This window comes from Sminthopsis crassicaudata, chromosome 3 (genome assembly GCF_048593235.1).
Source record: "Sminthopsis crassicaudata isolate SCR6 chromosome 3, ASM4859323v1, whole genome shotgun sequence".
Taxonomy (NCBI): Eukaryota; Metazoa; Chordata; class Mammalia; order Dasyuromorphia; family Dasyuridae; genus Sminthopsis; species Sminthopsis crassicaudata.
Genome location: NC_133619.1, coordinates 244,230,419 through 244,244,472, shown reverse-complemented (window position 1 = coordinate 244,244,472; position 14,054 = coordinate 244,230,419). Strand labels below are relative to the sequence as shown.

The following is a 14,054-nucleotide window of genomic DNA, read 5'->3' as shown; positions in this document are numbered from 1 at the left end:
ACTTTGTTTCTTAATTAAGGTTCTGTAAGCAGCAAGTAGAGATACATCTTCTAGTCATTCCAATCTAGTTTCAAACAATGCAATAACATTTTCTCTCAATTCCCAAAACTGAATAAAGCTTTCTCACAAGATTGTGAAATTGAACTGTACCTATAATTGAATAGAAAGAGAATTTAACTCCAAAATTGAGGCACAATAAGAAGTCACTGTAGCTCAATCAATCCTTACAATTAACCAATTGTTGTCCTAAACCACTCAGTTCCCTTCATTTCCTCATTTTCAAGATCAAGGCCTTAGTTATTTATAGCATACTAAAGTAGGAGTTTTTAAACATTTTGTGTCATCTGTTGAAGCTTATTAATTCCTTATTAGAATGTCTTTAAATATATAAGATAAAATTACATAAAATTATAGAGAAAACCAATTACCTTGAAATATAATTTTTTTTTAAAATGAGGTCACACACCCCAGGCTAAAAACTTCTGTTTTAACAAAAGCAATATGAATTATAACTTGAAGTAGAATGATTAAGCAGAAAATTTTAAAAGTCAAAATAAATTTTCTAATCCTAGGTTTGTGATGGATCCTCATTCCAAGACATTAGGTGAATAATTTATTTTGGATCTCAGTTTTCTTGTGTGAAATGGGGGAGATTTATTTTATGTAGGTTTGTGAAGGTTATGAAAATCACATTAGATCATGTATATGAAAATATTAATAACTCACATTTGTGAAAGCATTACACAAATGTAATATATTAATATTATAAGAGGAATTTTCATTAAAACTATATAATAAGCAATAATTGATTTAGATTTTAGATTTAGAGTTTAGAAAGTGCATTATATATGTTAACTTCATTTCCTTCTAACAATAATTCTGCAGGGTAGGTAATATTATTATCTTTATTTGGGTAGGAAACTGAAGGTGAGAAGGTTTAAGTGACTTACCCAGTGTCACACAGCTAATAAATATCTGAGGAAAATTTTAACTCATGTCTTCCTCACTACATATCTAGAACTCTGTGTTATTATACCAGTTACACAAGACCAAACCTAGATCAGACCTCTTCAGTAGTTCAGCCTCAGGATTGGAACAAAATGAAATATTTGCAGTATAAAATTCATTAATAATAAATTTCCACAGTTTTTCTCAAAATCCACATGAAATCAAATCTCTGAACAGAGTGTGATGAAATGAAAGCATATCTTGAGATAAATTGAAAAAAAAAAAAACAAAACTTCATGAAAGATCATTCTTACTGGGGTGAAAAGGGTATTCAGCCCAGCTCAGACAGATTGTGGGAAAGCTTGTGAAAGGGTCTTAACCATAGCAAATCAGCAACTAAGACCCTCAAACCTGGCTCAGTAGAGGAGCACATCAGTGGGGCAGCTTCCAGTCCCAACTCAGAAAGCAAACTCTTGGAAACCAGGCAGTTTCCTGAAAAAAAAAAATCAAGCAAAGCTACCCCTTGCAAGCACAAGAGGCTCTTGTGCTCAAAGTGAGGCTCAGAGCTGTTAGGAAGCTTGCAACAATGCTCCCTTTACCTCAGGAGCAGAGGTACCTTAAAAGTAAAAAGAAAAAAAAGAAAAGAAAAAATGAAATAGCAAAAGAAAATGAAAGGAAAGAAGGAAGAAACAGAAAAGAATATTAAGCATAGAAAGCTACTTTGGTGATAAGGCAGACCAAAACAAGAACTCAAATAAAGACAGAATGTCCACAGAAGAAGTATCAAAGAGTGAGATAAATTGGTCTCAAACCCAAAAAAGCTTCTTGGAAATGCTCATAAAAGACTTCAAAAGGCAAATAAGAGAGGTAGAAGAAAAAATGAGAAAAGAATGAGAAGTATGCACAAGAGAGTCAACAGTTTGGAAAAGGAAGGAAAAAAAAAGTCTGAAGAAAACAGCTCCTTCAACAGAATTAACTCTAATGGAAGAAAAAAAGATACAAAAGATAACTGAAATAAATCACATATTAGAAGGCAAATGGAAGCTAATGACTTTGTGAAACAACAAGAATCAGTCAAACTAAAAAGAATGAAAGAATGGAAGAAAATATGAAATACATAATTTATTGGAAAAACAGCCAACCCAGAAAATAAATCCAGAAGAGATATTTTAAAAAAATATTGGCTTACCTAAATGTCATGAGCAAAAAAAGAGCCTGGATAGCATTCTACAAAAGGTCATTAAGGAAAACTTCCCCAGTATTCTAGAAAAAGTGGGGAAATTACTCATTATAATTCATCAATCACCTCTGCAAAGAGATCCCACAAGGAAAACCCCAAGAAACATTGTTGCAAAACTTCCAAACTATAATCTCAATGAAAAAATATTGCAAAGTGCCAGACAAAAACAATTCAAATATCAAAGACCAACAATCAAGATTATCCAGAATCTGGCAACTTGTACAATAAAGGATTGAAGGGACTAGAATGCCATATTCTGTAAGGTGAAGGAACTGAAGTTACAACCAAGAATTAACTACTCAGTAAGATTCAGCATTTGTTAAGATTTTTACAAGGTGCTAAATCCACTGGAATGGATATAAATGGATATAATTATCTAATTTAAAATAGTACTTAATTCTCTAGTTCAGAGTTCACACTTTTAAAGGAGTTTATAAGCAGAACATTACAAGCATTGTCTTTCAGGAGAGCTTCAATGAAGTAAGAGACTTTCAATCATTTCTATTAAAAAAAAAAACAGAACTAAACAGAACATTTTATCTACAATAAACAGAACTGAAAAGAACCATAAAAATGTAAAGAGGGGGAAATATATATATTTTAAGGTTAAACTTTTTAGGTCCTAGATAAGAAAACAAAATCTATAACGATTAAGAACTGTAGCTGTTACTGGGGCAGACAAAGCGCATCATCACATGGACTGAGGATGAAGTTATGAATGGACACTAATGTGATGACATCAAAGAAAAATACTTTAAGGGGTAGACAAAGGTCTGTGCTATAAAAAGAGGAAATGGGAGGTAAAATAGAAGAATTAGTTCACACCAAGAAGCTCAAATGACTTATTAAGATCTAGTGAAAAAAGAGAGGTAGGTTTTGTGCCTTGATACATGGTCAATTTTTGTATAAATTCCATGAACCACCAAGAAAAATATTTTAATACATGGTATTTTTTTGTATAAATTCCATAAACCGCCAAGAAAAAAATATATTCCTTTAAATCTCCATTCAATTTTCTCCAAAGATCTATCACACCTATCTTTTCTAAAATTCTATTTACCTTCTTAAGTTCTTTTTAATTTATTCTGTGGCTCAGTTTATCTAGTTCTGAGAGAGCAAGGTTGAGAAGCCACACTAGTATAGTTTTGCTATTTCTTCTTGTAGCTCTCTTAACTTCTCTAAACATTTAGATGCTATACCACTTGGTGCATATATATTTAGTATTATATTGATTCATTGCCTATGGTACCCTTTACAAAGATAGAGTTTCCTTTCTTATCTCCTTTAATTAGATCTATTTTTGATTTTTCTTGAATTCAGATAAGGATTGCTATTTCTGCTTTTCCTACTTCACTAGAAGCATAAAAGATTCTGCTCCAGTGTTTTACCTTCATTCTGTATGTATCATTCTGCTTTAAATCTGTTTCTTGTAAACAACATTTTGTAGAATTCTGGCTTTTAATCCAGTCTGCTATTCACTTCCATTTTATAGGACAGTTCATCCCATTCACATTTACAGTTAAAATGACAAATTCTATATTGCCCATCATCTTATTTACCCCAAGTTATGCTTCTCATTCCTTTCGCCCTTTCTCTCCTCCCCAGAGTTTTGCTTCAGAGCACCAACTCTTTCAAACAGTCCTCACCCTTAACAACCCCATTCCCTTTTCTTTTGCCTTTGCCCTACTATTTCTGTTTTCCCTTCTATTAGCCCCACCCCTTTTCCTTTCTCCTATTTTCCTATAAGGTGAGACATGTTTCTCTGTGAAACCAGTTATGTCTGATATTCTCTCTTTCAGCCAAATCTGATGAGAGTAAGATTCAATGTTCATTCCTCTTCCCTTCTTTCCCTCAATTATAATGTCTTTTTTGCCTCTTCACACGATGTAACTTCCCTTATTTTACCTCCATCTTCCTCTTTTTCCAGTGCAATCCCCTTTCTACCTCTAGTTTTTTTATAATTTGATAATGTCTATGATTTGTTGTTTCACCCATTCATTCTGAGAAGCAATCTGGAGGACCTCCAGTAAGCTAGCCCAAGCCGCAGGCAAGGAGACAAGACTATGAAGGAGACAATAAAGATTTTTGGACTTTATCTCTGGCTATTCTCATGGTGATTACTCAGCTGAGACTAAGGCTGGTCCAAAGACTTCCAGAAAACCAACCAGAGCATTACAGGGCTTATCTCTAAAAGAGATAGAAAAAAAATTAAAAACCCCCAATTAAATATGAAATTTGAAATTCTGAAAATAAAAAAGGGAAACTAATGAAATTGAAAGTAAGAAAACTAATTGAATTAACAAATAAAACTAAGAATTAGTTTTATGAAAAAACAACAATAGATAAACCTTTAGTTAATTTGATTAGAAAAAAGGAAAGAAGAAAAGCAAAATATTAGTCAGAAGTAAAAGGGAGAACTTTCCACCAATGAAGAGGGAATTAGAGCAATAATTAAAAGTTATTTTGTCCAACTTTATGTCAATATATTTAATAATCTCAGTGAAATGGAGGAATACCTACAAAAATATAGGTTGTCCAGATTAATTAATGGAAGAGGAAATAAATTACTTAAATAGCCCCATTTTAGAAAAAGAAATAGAACAAGCTATTAATCAGTTCCCCTAAAAAAATCTCCAGAGCCAGATGAATTTACAAGTGAATTCTACCAAACAGTTAAAGAAAAATTAACTCTAATACTATGCAAACTAATAAAATTCTAAGTGAAATGAGCAGAAACAGGAGATTAAAAAATAAAAGGAAAGAAAGAGTCCTACCAAATTCCTTATATGACACACATATGGTGCTGTTACCTAAACCAAGTAGGATCAAAACAGAGAAAGAAAATTATAGACCAATTTCCCCAATGAATATTGATGTAAAAATCTTAAGTAAAATATTAGCACAGAGATTACAGAAAGCCATTCCCAGGATAATACATGATTATTTATTTTATTTTTTTTTTAACTTTTTGATCTGCTTTTTCTTGTGCAGCAAGATAATTGTATAAATGTGTATTCATATATTGGATTTAACATATATTTTACCACGTTTAACATATATTTAATTACATGCCATCTAGGGGAAGTAATGGGGAGAAAAGGGGGAAAAATTGAAACACAAGGTTTTTCAAGGGTTAATGTTGAAAAAATTATCCTTGCTTGGAAAGAAAAAAAAAAAAAACTTCAATAAAAAAAAAAGTAAAAAGAAAAAGAGAAGAGTCTGAGCATTGTCTGAAACTTGATCTTTTCAGTTTGAATCTCAGAGGGAATATATTAGTCATTCAGTTGGGTATAGAAATTTATCTAATCCTTTAAAAAAAAAGTAGGAGGATAAACAAGGAAAGAAAAGGTAGGAGCAGGATAGAAAGGCAGGCAGAAACACTGAGGAAAAAAGATAAGAGCAGAGAAGGGTAGATAGAAGATAAGATAGAGGGTGGAGTGGGTTAAAAAAAAACACTACTAAGAAAAGGGGGAGGAGTGATAGGAGCTAAGGTAGTGGGTGGTGTGGGTAAAAAAACACACTTGACTGAGGAGAGGGTGGAAAGAAAGAACAAAAGTATATACAGGGGAGAATAATTGATGGAAGGAAATACAGATCTGGTAATCATAACTGTAAATATGAATGTGATGAACTCTCCCATAAAGGGAAAACAAATAGCTGATTGGATTAAAAATCAATTCTATTATATGTTTTTTACAAGAAACACATTTGGCACAGAGAGACACATAGAATAAAGGTAAAAGGCTGGAACGGAATGTATTGTGCTTCAGCTGAAGTTAAAAATAAAAGCAGGATTAGTAATTCTGATATCAGTAAAGCAAAAGTAAAAATAGATGTTCTTAAAAGAGAAAAGGAGGGAAATTACAGCTCGATAAAGGGTACTGTAAATAATGAAGTAATAAGGATACTAAAAGTGTATGTAGCATGTGGTAAAATAGGGAAATCCCTAGAGATTTTAAGCCAGTTGCAGGAAGAAATAGACACCAAAATTTTTTCAGTGTGGGACCTCAATCTTCCCTTCTCAGAATCAGGCAACTCTAATCACAAAATAAACAAGAAAAAAACTAGGGAGGTTAACATAATACTAGAAAAACAAGATACATAGACTTCTGGAGAAAATTGAATAAGGACAAAAAGGAATATACCTTTGTTCTCAGCAGTACTTGACACTTACACAAAAACTGACTATGTATTAAGGTATAAAAACCTCACAATTAAATACAAAAAAAAGGAAGAAAGAGTAAATGCTTCCTTTACAGATGATGATGCAATAAAAATTGTATTCAATAAAGAGTCAGACAAAAATAAAAACTATTTGGAAATTAAATAATATAATTCTAAAGAAGGAATGGTCAAACAACAAATCATAGAAACTATCCCTCATTTCTTCCAAGAAATAATTAGACAACATACCAAAACCTATGGGATGGAACTAATTCAGGTCTTAGGGGAAATTTTATATCTGTAAGTAATTACATAAATAAAATACAGTAAGAGGAGATCAATGAATTAGGCATGCAACTAAAAAAGCTAGAAAAAGAACACATTAAAAACCAAAATTAAATTCCAAATTAGAGAATTTGAAATTCAAAGAAAAGATTAATAAAATAGACTAAAAAAACTATTGAACTAATAAACAAAATGAAATATTGTTAAATTTGATCAGAAAATTGAAAGAAAAAAAAATCACATCACCAATATCAAAAATGAAATGGGTGAACTTACCACCAATGAAAAAGAAATTAAAGCAATAATTAGAAGCTATTTTGCCCAACTTTATGGCAGGAAGTCTAACAATCAAACCAAAATGGATGAATATTTGCAAAAATATAAATTGCCCAGATTAACAGAAGAGGGAAACAATTCTTAAAAAGTCCCATTTTTTGTTTGTTGATGTAATTGTGGTTAAGTGACTTGCCCAGGGTCACACAGTTAGGAAGTGTTAAATGTCTGAGGCCAGATTTGAATTCAGATCCTCCTGATTTCAGGGATAATGCTCTAACCACTGTGCCACCTAGCTGCTCCTAAATAGTCCTATTTTAGAAAAAGAAATTGAACAAGCCATTAATGAACTTCCTAACCAAAAAAAAAAAACAAAAACAAAAACTCCAAGGCCAGATGTATTCAAGTGAATTCTACCAAATATTTAAAGAACAATTAATTCCAATACTATATAAACTATTTGGAAAAATAGACAAAGAAGGAATACTTCCAATTTTTTTCTATGACACAAATAAGACACTAATACTTAAACCAGGAAGGGCCAAAAACAGAGAAAGAACATTACAGACCAATTTTCTAATGAATATTAATGCAAAAAAAATTATTATCAAAGAGATTACAACAACTTATCAGCAGGATAATACACTATGACTAAGTAGGATTTATACCAGGAATGCAGGAATTGTTCAATATCAGGAAAACTATTACCACAATTGACCATATCAATTAATAAAACCAAGAGAAATAATATAATAATCTCAATAGATGCAGAAAAAAACTTTTGACAAAATATAGCACCAATCCCTATTAAAAACACTGGAGATCATGGGCATAACAGACCTTTCCTTAAGATAATAAGCAGTATCTATCTATAGCAAACATTATTTGTAATGGAGAGAAGCTGAATACGTTTCCAATAAGATCAGGGGGGGTGAAACAAGGATGCTCATTATTACCACTATTATTAACATTGTACTAGAAATGTTGTATTTACCAATAAGGAAAAAAAAAAAAGAAATTAAAGGAATTAGAACAGGAAATCAGGAAATAAAATTATCACTCTTTGCTGATGATGTACTTAAAGAATCCTAGAAAATTATCTAAAAACCTATTGGAAACAATTTACAGCTTTAACAAAGTTTCAGGATATAAAATAAACCCACACAAATAATGAACATTTCTATATATATATATATTACTGACAAAGCCTATCAGTAAGAGATAGGAAGAGAAATTCCATTTAAAATTATTATAGAAAATTACTGTATTTGGGACTCTGCCAGACAAAACAATCCCAAGAGTTATATGAACACAATTACAAAATACTTCTTACACAAATAAAATCACATCTAAATAACTGGAAAAATATCAATTGATCATGGCTAATCCAAGCTAATATAAATAACATACATAATATAAATGACAAATCTACCTAAATTGATCTACTTGTTCAATGCCATACCAATTGAATTGCCAAAATGTTATTTTATAGAATTCAGAAAAATAATAACAAAATTCATCTGGAAGAATGAAAGGTGAAGAATATCAAGGGAATTAATGAAAAATTATACAAAGAATGGTGGCTTAGCAGTGCCACATCTAAAACAATATTATAAAGCAGCAATCATAAAAAGAATTTGGAACTGACTTAGAAATAGATTAGTGGATTAGTGGAATAGATTAGATAGACATATGATACAATAATCAAGATCTTTAGTAATCTAATATTTCATAAACCTCTCAAACTCCATCTTCTGGAATAAAACTCAGTATTTGACAAAAATTGTTGGGAAAACTAGAAAATAATATGTCAGAAACCTACTTCATGTCTAAATAAGGTCAGAATGGATACAAGCTTTGGGTATAAAGGATGAAACCATAAACTAATTAGGAGAACATGGGATAATTTACTTATGATATATTTGGAGAAGGGAAAATTTGTGACCAAAGAACTAGAAAATATTATGAAAGGCAAAATGGAAAACTTTGACTATATTAAATTTAAAACTGTTTTGCACAAACAAAACCAATAGAAACAAGATTTAAACAGAAGTACAAATTTTGGGGGAAAATGTTTGCAGTCAATATTTCTGACAAAGGTCTTATTTCTAATATATGTAAAGAATTGTGTCAAATTTATAAGAATACATGTCATTCCCCAATTGATAAGTGGTCAAACCATTTGAACAGAAAATGTTCAGATGGTTAAATTAAAGCCATTTGTAGTTATATGAAAAATGCTACAAATCACTATTGATTAGAGAAACGCAAATTAAAACAACTCTGAGTTATCACATCACACCTCTCAGATTGGCTAAGATGACAGGAAAAGAAAATGATAAATGTTGAAGAGGATGTGGGAAAATTCGGAAATTAATGCATTGTTGGTGGAGTTGTGAAATGATCCAACCATTTTAGAGCAATCTGGAACTATGCCCAAAATGCTATCAAACTGTGCATACTCTTTGAACCAGTAGTGCCATTACTAGATCTGTATCCCAAGCAAATCATAAAGGAGGGAAAACAACCCACATGTGCAAAAATGTTTGTAATATCTTTTTTTTTTGTGATCCAAAATATTGGAAAAGGAGTGAATGCCCTTCAATTGGGGAATGGCTGAACAATCTCTTGGTACATGAATTTAATGAAACATCCTTCTATAAAAAATTATTAACCAGCTGATTATAGAAAGTCCTGAGAAGATTTACATGAACTGATGCTGAGCAAAACAATCTGAACCAGGAATATATTGTACACAAAAAGCAAGAAAATATGATGATCAACTATGAAAGTCTTCATTCTTCTCAGTGGTTCAGTGATCCAAAGCCATCCTAAAAGACTGACCCGAAAATGCCATCTGCATCCAGGAAAAATATGTAAGGAGAATGCATGTAGATCAACACCTGCTATGCTCACTTCTTTTTTTCTGTTTTTTATTTCTCTCATGGTTTTTCCCTTTTGCTTTGATTTTTCTCTTGCAAGATGATTCATAAAGCAATGTGTATTAAAAAAACAAATAAATACTACAATAAGAAACTGGAAAAAAGAATGAATTTCCTTTAAATGGGAAAATGTATATGGAAGAATTGTACATATTTAACATGTATTGGATTGCATGTTCTCTAAAGCAGATTGTGGTGGGGGAGGGAGAAAATTTTGGAAAACAAGGTTTTGCAAAAGTGAAGGTTGAAAACTATATTTGCATATATTATGAAAATAAAAAAGCTATTATTAAAAAAGAATAAATTTCCTTGTAAAATTATTAAAAGGACATGTCAGTAAAAATTTCTCATCACACCCTCTGTGTTCTCTAGGGTAGGAAACCTGATAAATCTCAGAAACATTAACTCCCTTTGGCTGAGTTCTTTATCCCTTAAATGAAAAGGAAGCTGGATCAATGCTTAAAGACACATCAATTCAAGCCTTTGAACTGGACCACTCAAATTCCAAGGAAAATTTTTAAACTCTTTTAAAAGAAAGCCAATGTCAACATCACCTATGTAATCCACATTCAGTTCCTAACACCCAGGTATATGGACTTTGGACCATTCTTAGAAATATTACTTATGGCCATTTAAGCTCATCACATTGGAGGCCTTTGATTGGATTTGATAGAATTTTCTGTTTGTTGTTGTTGTCAAGGTGATGTCTTTATGTAATAAAGGGTCTGCCAGTCCAAGCTACCAATGACATAGCCAACAACTTGCATTTCCACAAGACCAGAGCAGCTGGGCCATTTCAAGGAGGAGAGTGGGAAGCTATTCCTGGCAATTGTCTTCTGAAAAGAAATCTGCAGAGGTGAATTTCTTTTATTCTTTTGCTTCACTAGCATTAGCAGCGTTAGTAATATTTTCTTATGGTTCCTAAAAGATTTGGACTCTGCAGGCACATAAGTGTTAGAGCTTAGCTGAATATTATCATGGCTGCTGAAGAGGCAATGGATCTCTGTTAAAAAGCTTCTGACCTTAGCACTCACTTAGCTTCCCATGTAGAACATTTATCTTTTAAAGGCCAGAACTTCACTTTACTAGTTACATTCCAAGATGCCAACATACATAAGATTTGACTGCACACAAATGTGTCTGAAATGACTGATGTAGGAAGGAAAACCCCATCCATGTTGATTAAATTATTTTTCCTATAAAACTTTTTTTTTTTAAATTAGTAAACTCTAAGATAAAATGGGTGGGAAGAGTCATGAATAATAAAAATGTAATCTGAGTTCCAAAAACCACTGGAATAGGGTCCAAACTCCTTATTTTACATATGAGGAAACTGAGTTTCAGCAAGAATAAGTGACTTTCCATGGTTATGTAACTAGTAATCACAGTGGTAATAGTCAGAAAAAAGAATTCAAACACATATTTTCCTGATATCTAGTCAGTTTGTAATTATTCTCTTCTCTGGATCCCATGACTTCTGGCATTGGCATGCTCTAGGGAATGAAGACGTATGAGAGGAAGGGATCTAGAATAGTACATTCACTAAAGATTGTTACTTGGCTCTTTTCATCAATAAGGTTATTAAAGGCAATTCCAATAGACTTGTGATTAAGCCATCTGCATCCAGAGAGAACTCTGGAGACTGAATGTAGATCAAAGCATAGTATTTTCACAATTTTTTGCTGATATTGTTTGCTTGGTGTTTTTTTTTCCTTTATGTTCTTTTTTTCCCTTTTTAATCTGATTTTTCCTGCACATGACACAAACGTTGAGAAGAATTACACACGTTTAACCCACATATCAGATTGCTTGCTATCTTAGAGAGAGGAGGGGAGGAAAGGGAGAAAAATTTGGAACACTAGGTTTTGCAAATGTGAATGTTGAAAACTATGCATATATTTGGAAAATTAAAAAATTATAAGAAAACAACTTTTTGAAAAGCAAATTGGAATTATGCAAATTAAGTCACTAAAGTGCCCCCCCCCCAAAAAAAGATTATCAAGTTAAAAAGTCCTTTTTTAAGACATTGTATAAATGTGAGCACTAAAATGTTCTGGTCATGAAGTGTCCACTTCTTTTCCCTCCTCCTATATATTCCCAATATTACAGGCAAGGTATTGGGGAGAGGGGAGGAAGAAATTGGAGGCAAGAAAAAGTGATGTGGGTAGAAAGGGAAAATACTTTTAATCTTTCCTATGCCTGGAGATGGCCACAATGATTTAGCCATCTTTTTGGAGGCAGTTAAGTTAGTTATTGCATGCAATACAAATCAACAATTTGATTTACAATCAGCAAATCTAGATTCAAATTCTTTCTGAGACCATGAGCAAATCTTTTAAATCACTCCTCCCCTCTAATCCTCAGTTTAAAAATCTATGAAATAGTGTGGGTTGAATAGATAACCTATATTTGCCTTTTGACTTTAAATTTCATACTATGAAATATTTATATGTATCTCATTCTGTGTTAGGTGTGAAAGTTGTAAAGCTATAACTGTGAAAGTTATAAAAGTTATATACAAATAATACAATTTATAGGAGAGAGAACACATACATTAATTAAAAATACATTTGGAAAAGTCTCTTGTAAACTGGACTGGGAATCAGGAAGACCTGAGTTCAAACCCAATTTGAGATCATGTCATCACAGGTAAGTCAATACACTTCACTGAACTTCATATTCCTCTTCTTTTTTTTTTTAATTTTCCTCCATCACACATTAAAAACAACATGTGAGGAGAGGGGAGATTATACATGTAGACTCTTTTTTTAAACATATATCCTTATGAATCATTTTGGGAAAGAAAAATCAGAACAAAAGTGGAAAACAAGAGGGAAAATAAAACAGAAGAATAAGAAAAAAAATGAATATAACATGTATTCAGTTTCTATATCTCTCTGGATATGGATATTATTTTCCATCCAAAGTTTATTGGGAATGCCTTAGATCACTGAACTAATGAAAAAAAAACAAAACAAAACAAAACAAGTTTGTTATTGTTGATCATCGCCCATTCTTGCTCTTGCTGTGTACAATGTATTCCTGATTCTGCTTCTTTCATTCACCATCAATTTGTATAAATCTTTCCAGGCCTTTCTAAAATCAGCTTGTTCATATTTTATAGAATAATAATATCCCATTACTTTCATATACATAATTTATTCAACCATTCCCCAATTGATGGTCATCTACTCATCTTCCAATTCTTTGCCACTACAAAAAGACTGCTACAAGCAACTTTGCACGCCAATCCTTTCTTCTCCTTTACCATTTTCTTGGGATACAGACCTAGTAGAAACACTAAAGGGTATGAACATCTTTATAGCCCTTTGGGTATAGTGTATGAAGACCTGCTAACCCCCCGCCAGCCTTGGATATTGCACAGGGCACCTCTCAGGTAATCTGAAGGTAGCCTTGTAAGGGTGAAAAAGATGGTGCTGGGAGGAAGGAGGTCTCACCCAAAGGAGAAACATAGCAGTGCCCAGGAGAGGTGTGCCAGACTTTAGAGGGGAGTACCTTGAATATCCTTATTAGGAAAGGAATGCACACATCATATCTATGTGTAGCTTTCTGTAGAGAATCATGTATCTACTATAGTCTAGAATGTGATTACGTATATAGTAGTAACTAGAAACAAGCACTGAGATGATAAAAGGACCTGCAGTCTTTGTAATAAATGGAGTTTCACACCACCCTGGCTCTTGCCCCTCTTTGCTCACAATCTTTACGATTTCAGGTCGACAGGCAATGCTGGTCACATAAGACCTGTTCCGCTCAGGAGTTGGGGCCATGATTGCTCTCCAGAATGGTTGAATCACTTCACAACTCCACCAACAATGAATAATGTCCCAGTTTTCCTAATTCATTCATCATAATGATATGGGACAGACTAGGGGAGCACAACCATTTTTTTAAATTTGAAGACATTGCTCTTCAGTCTCCCAAAGCTCTGGAAGTAAAAAAGTGTAGGAAAGGTGAAAACATTTAAATATGTTTTGTCTAAGTGTCATCTATAAATCATGGGAAAAGATTTGTGACTGAATGAAGCTAAATATGTCTTAGCAGGTATGGAGATAAAGGGATACTTACCTTTTAGTAAAAAACAGAATTGGGAAGTTACTGAGGCTGCAGTCTTACATTAGATCACAACAGACTTTTAAAATGAATGCTTAATCAGTGTAATGATTGGTGCCCCTTCACCT

The 14,054-nt window shown here is 32.5% G+C and overlaps 1 pseudogene; it reads right to left on the bottom strand.

Annotated features, from left to right (window-relative positions):
• Positions 1-13,643, bottom strand: part of LOC141562002 (NADH dehydrogenase [ubiquinone] 1 beta subcomplex subunit 9 pseudogene) — a 113,338-nt pseudogene extending 99,695 nt beyond the window's left edge.
• Positions 13,644-14,054: the final 411 nt, after the last annotated feature.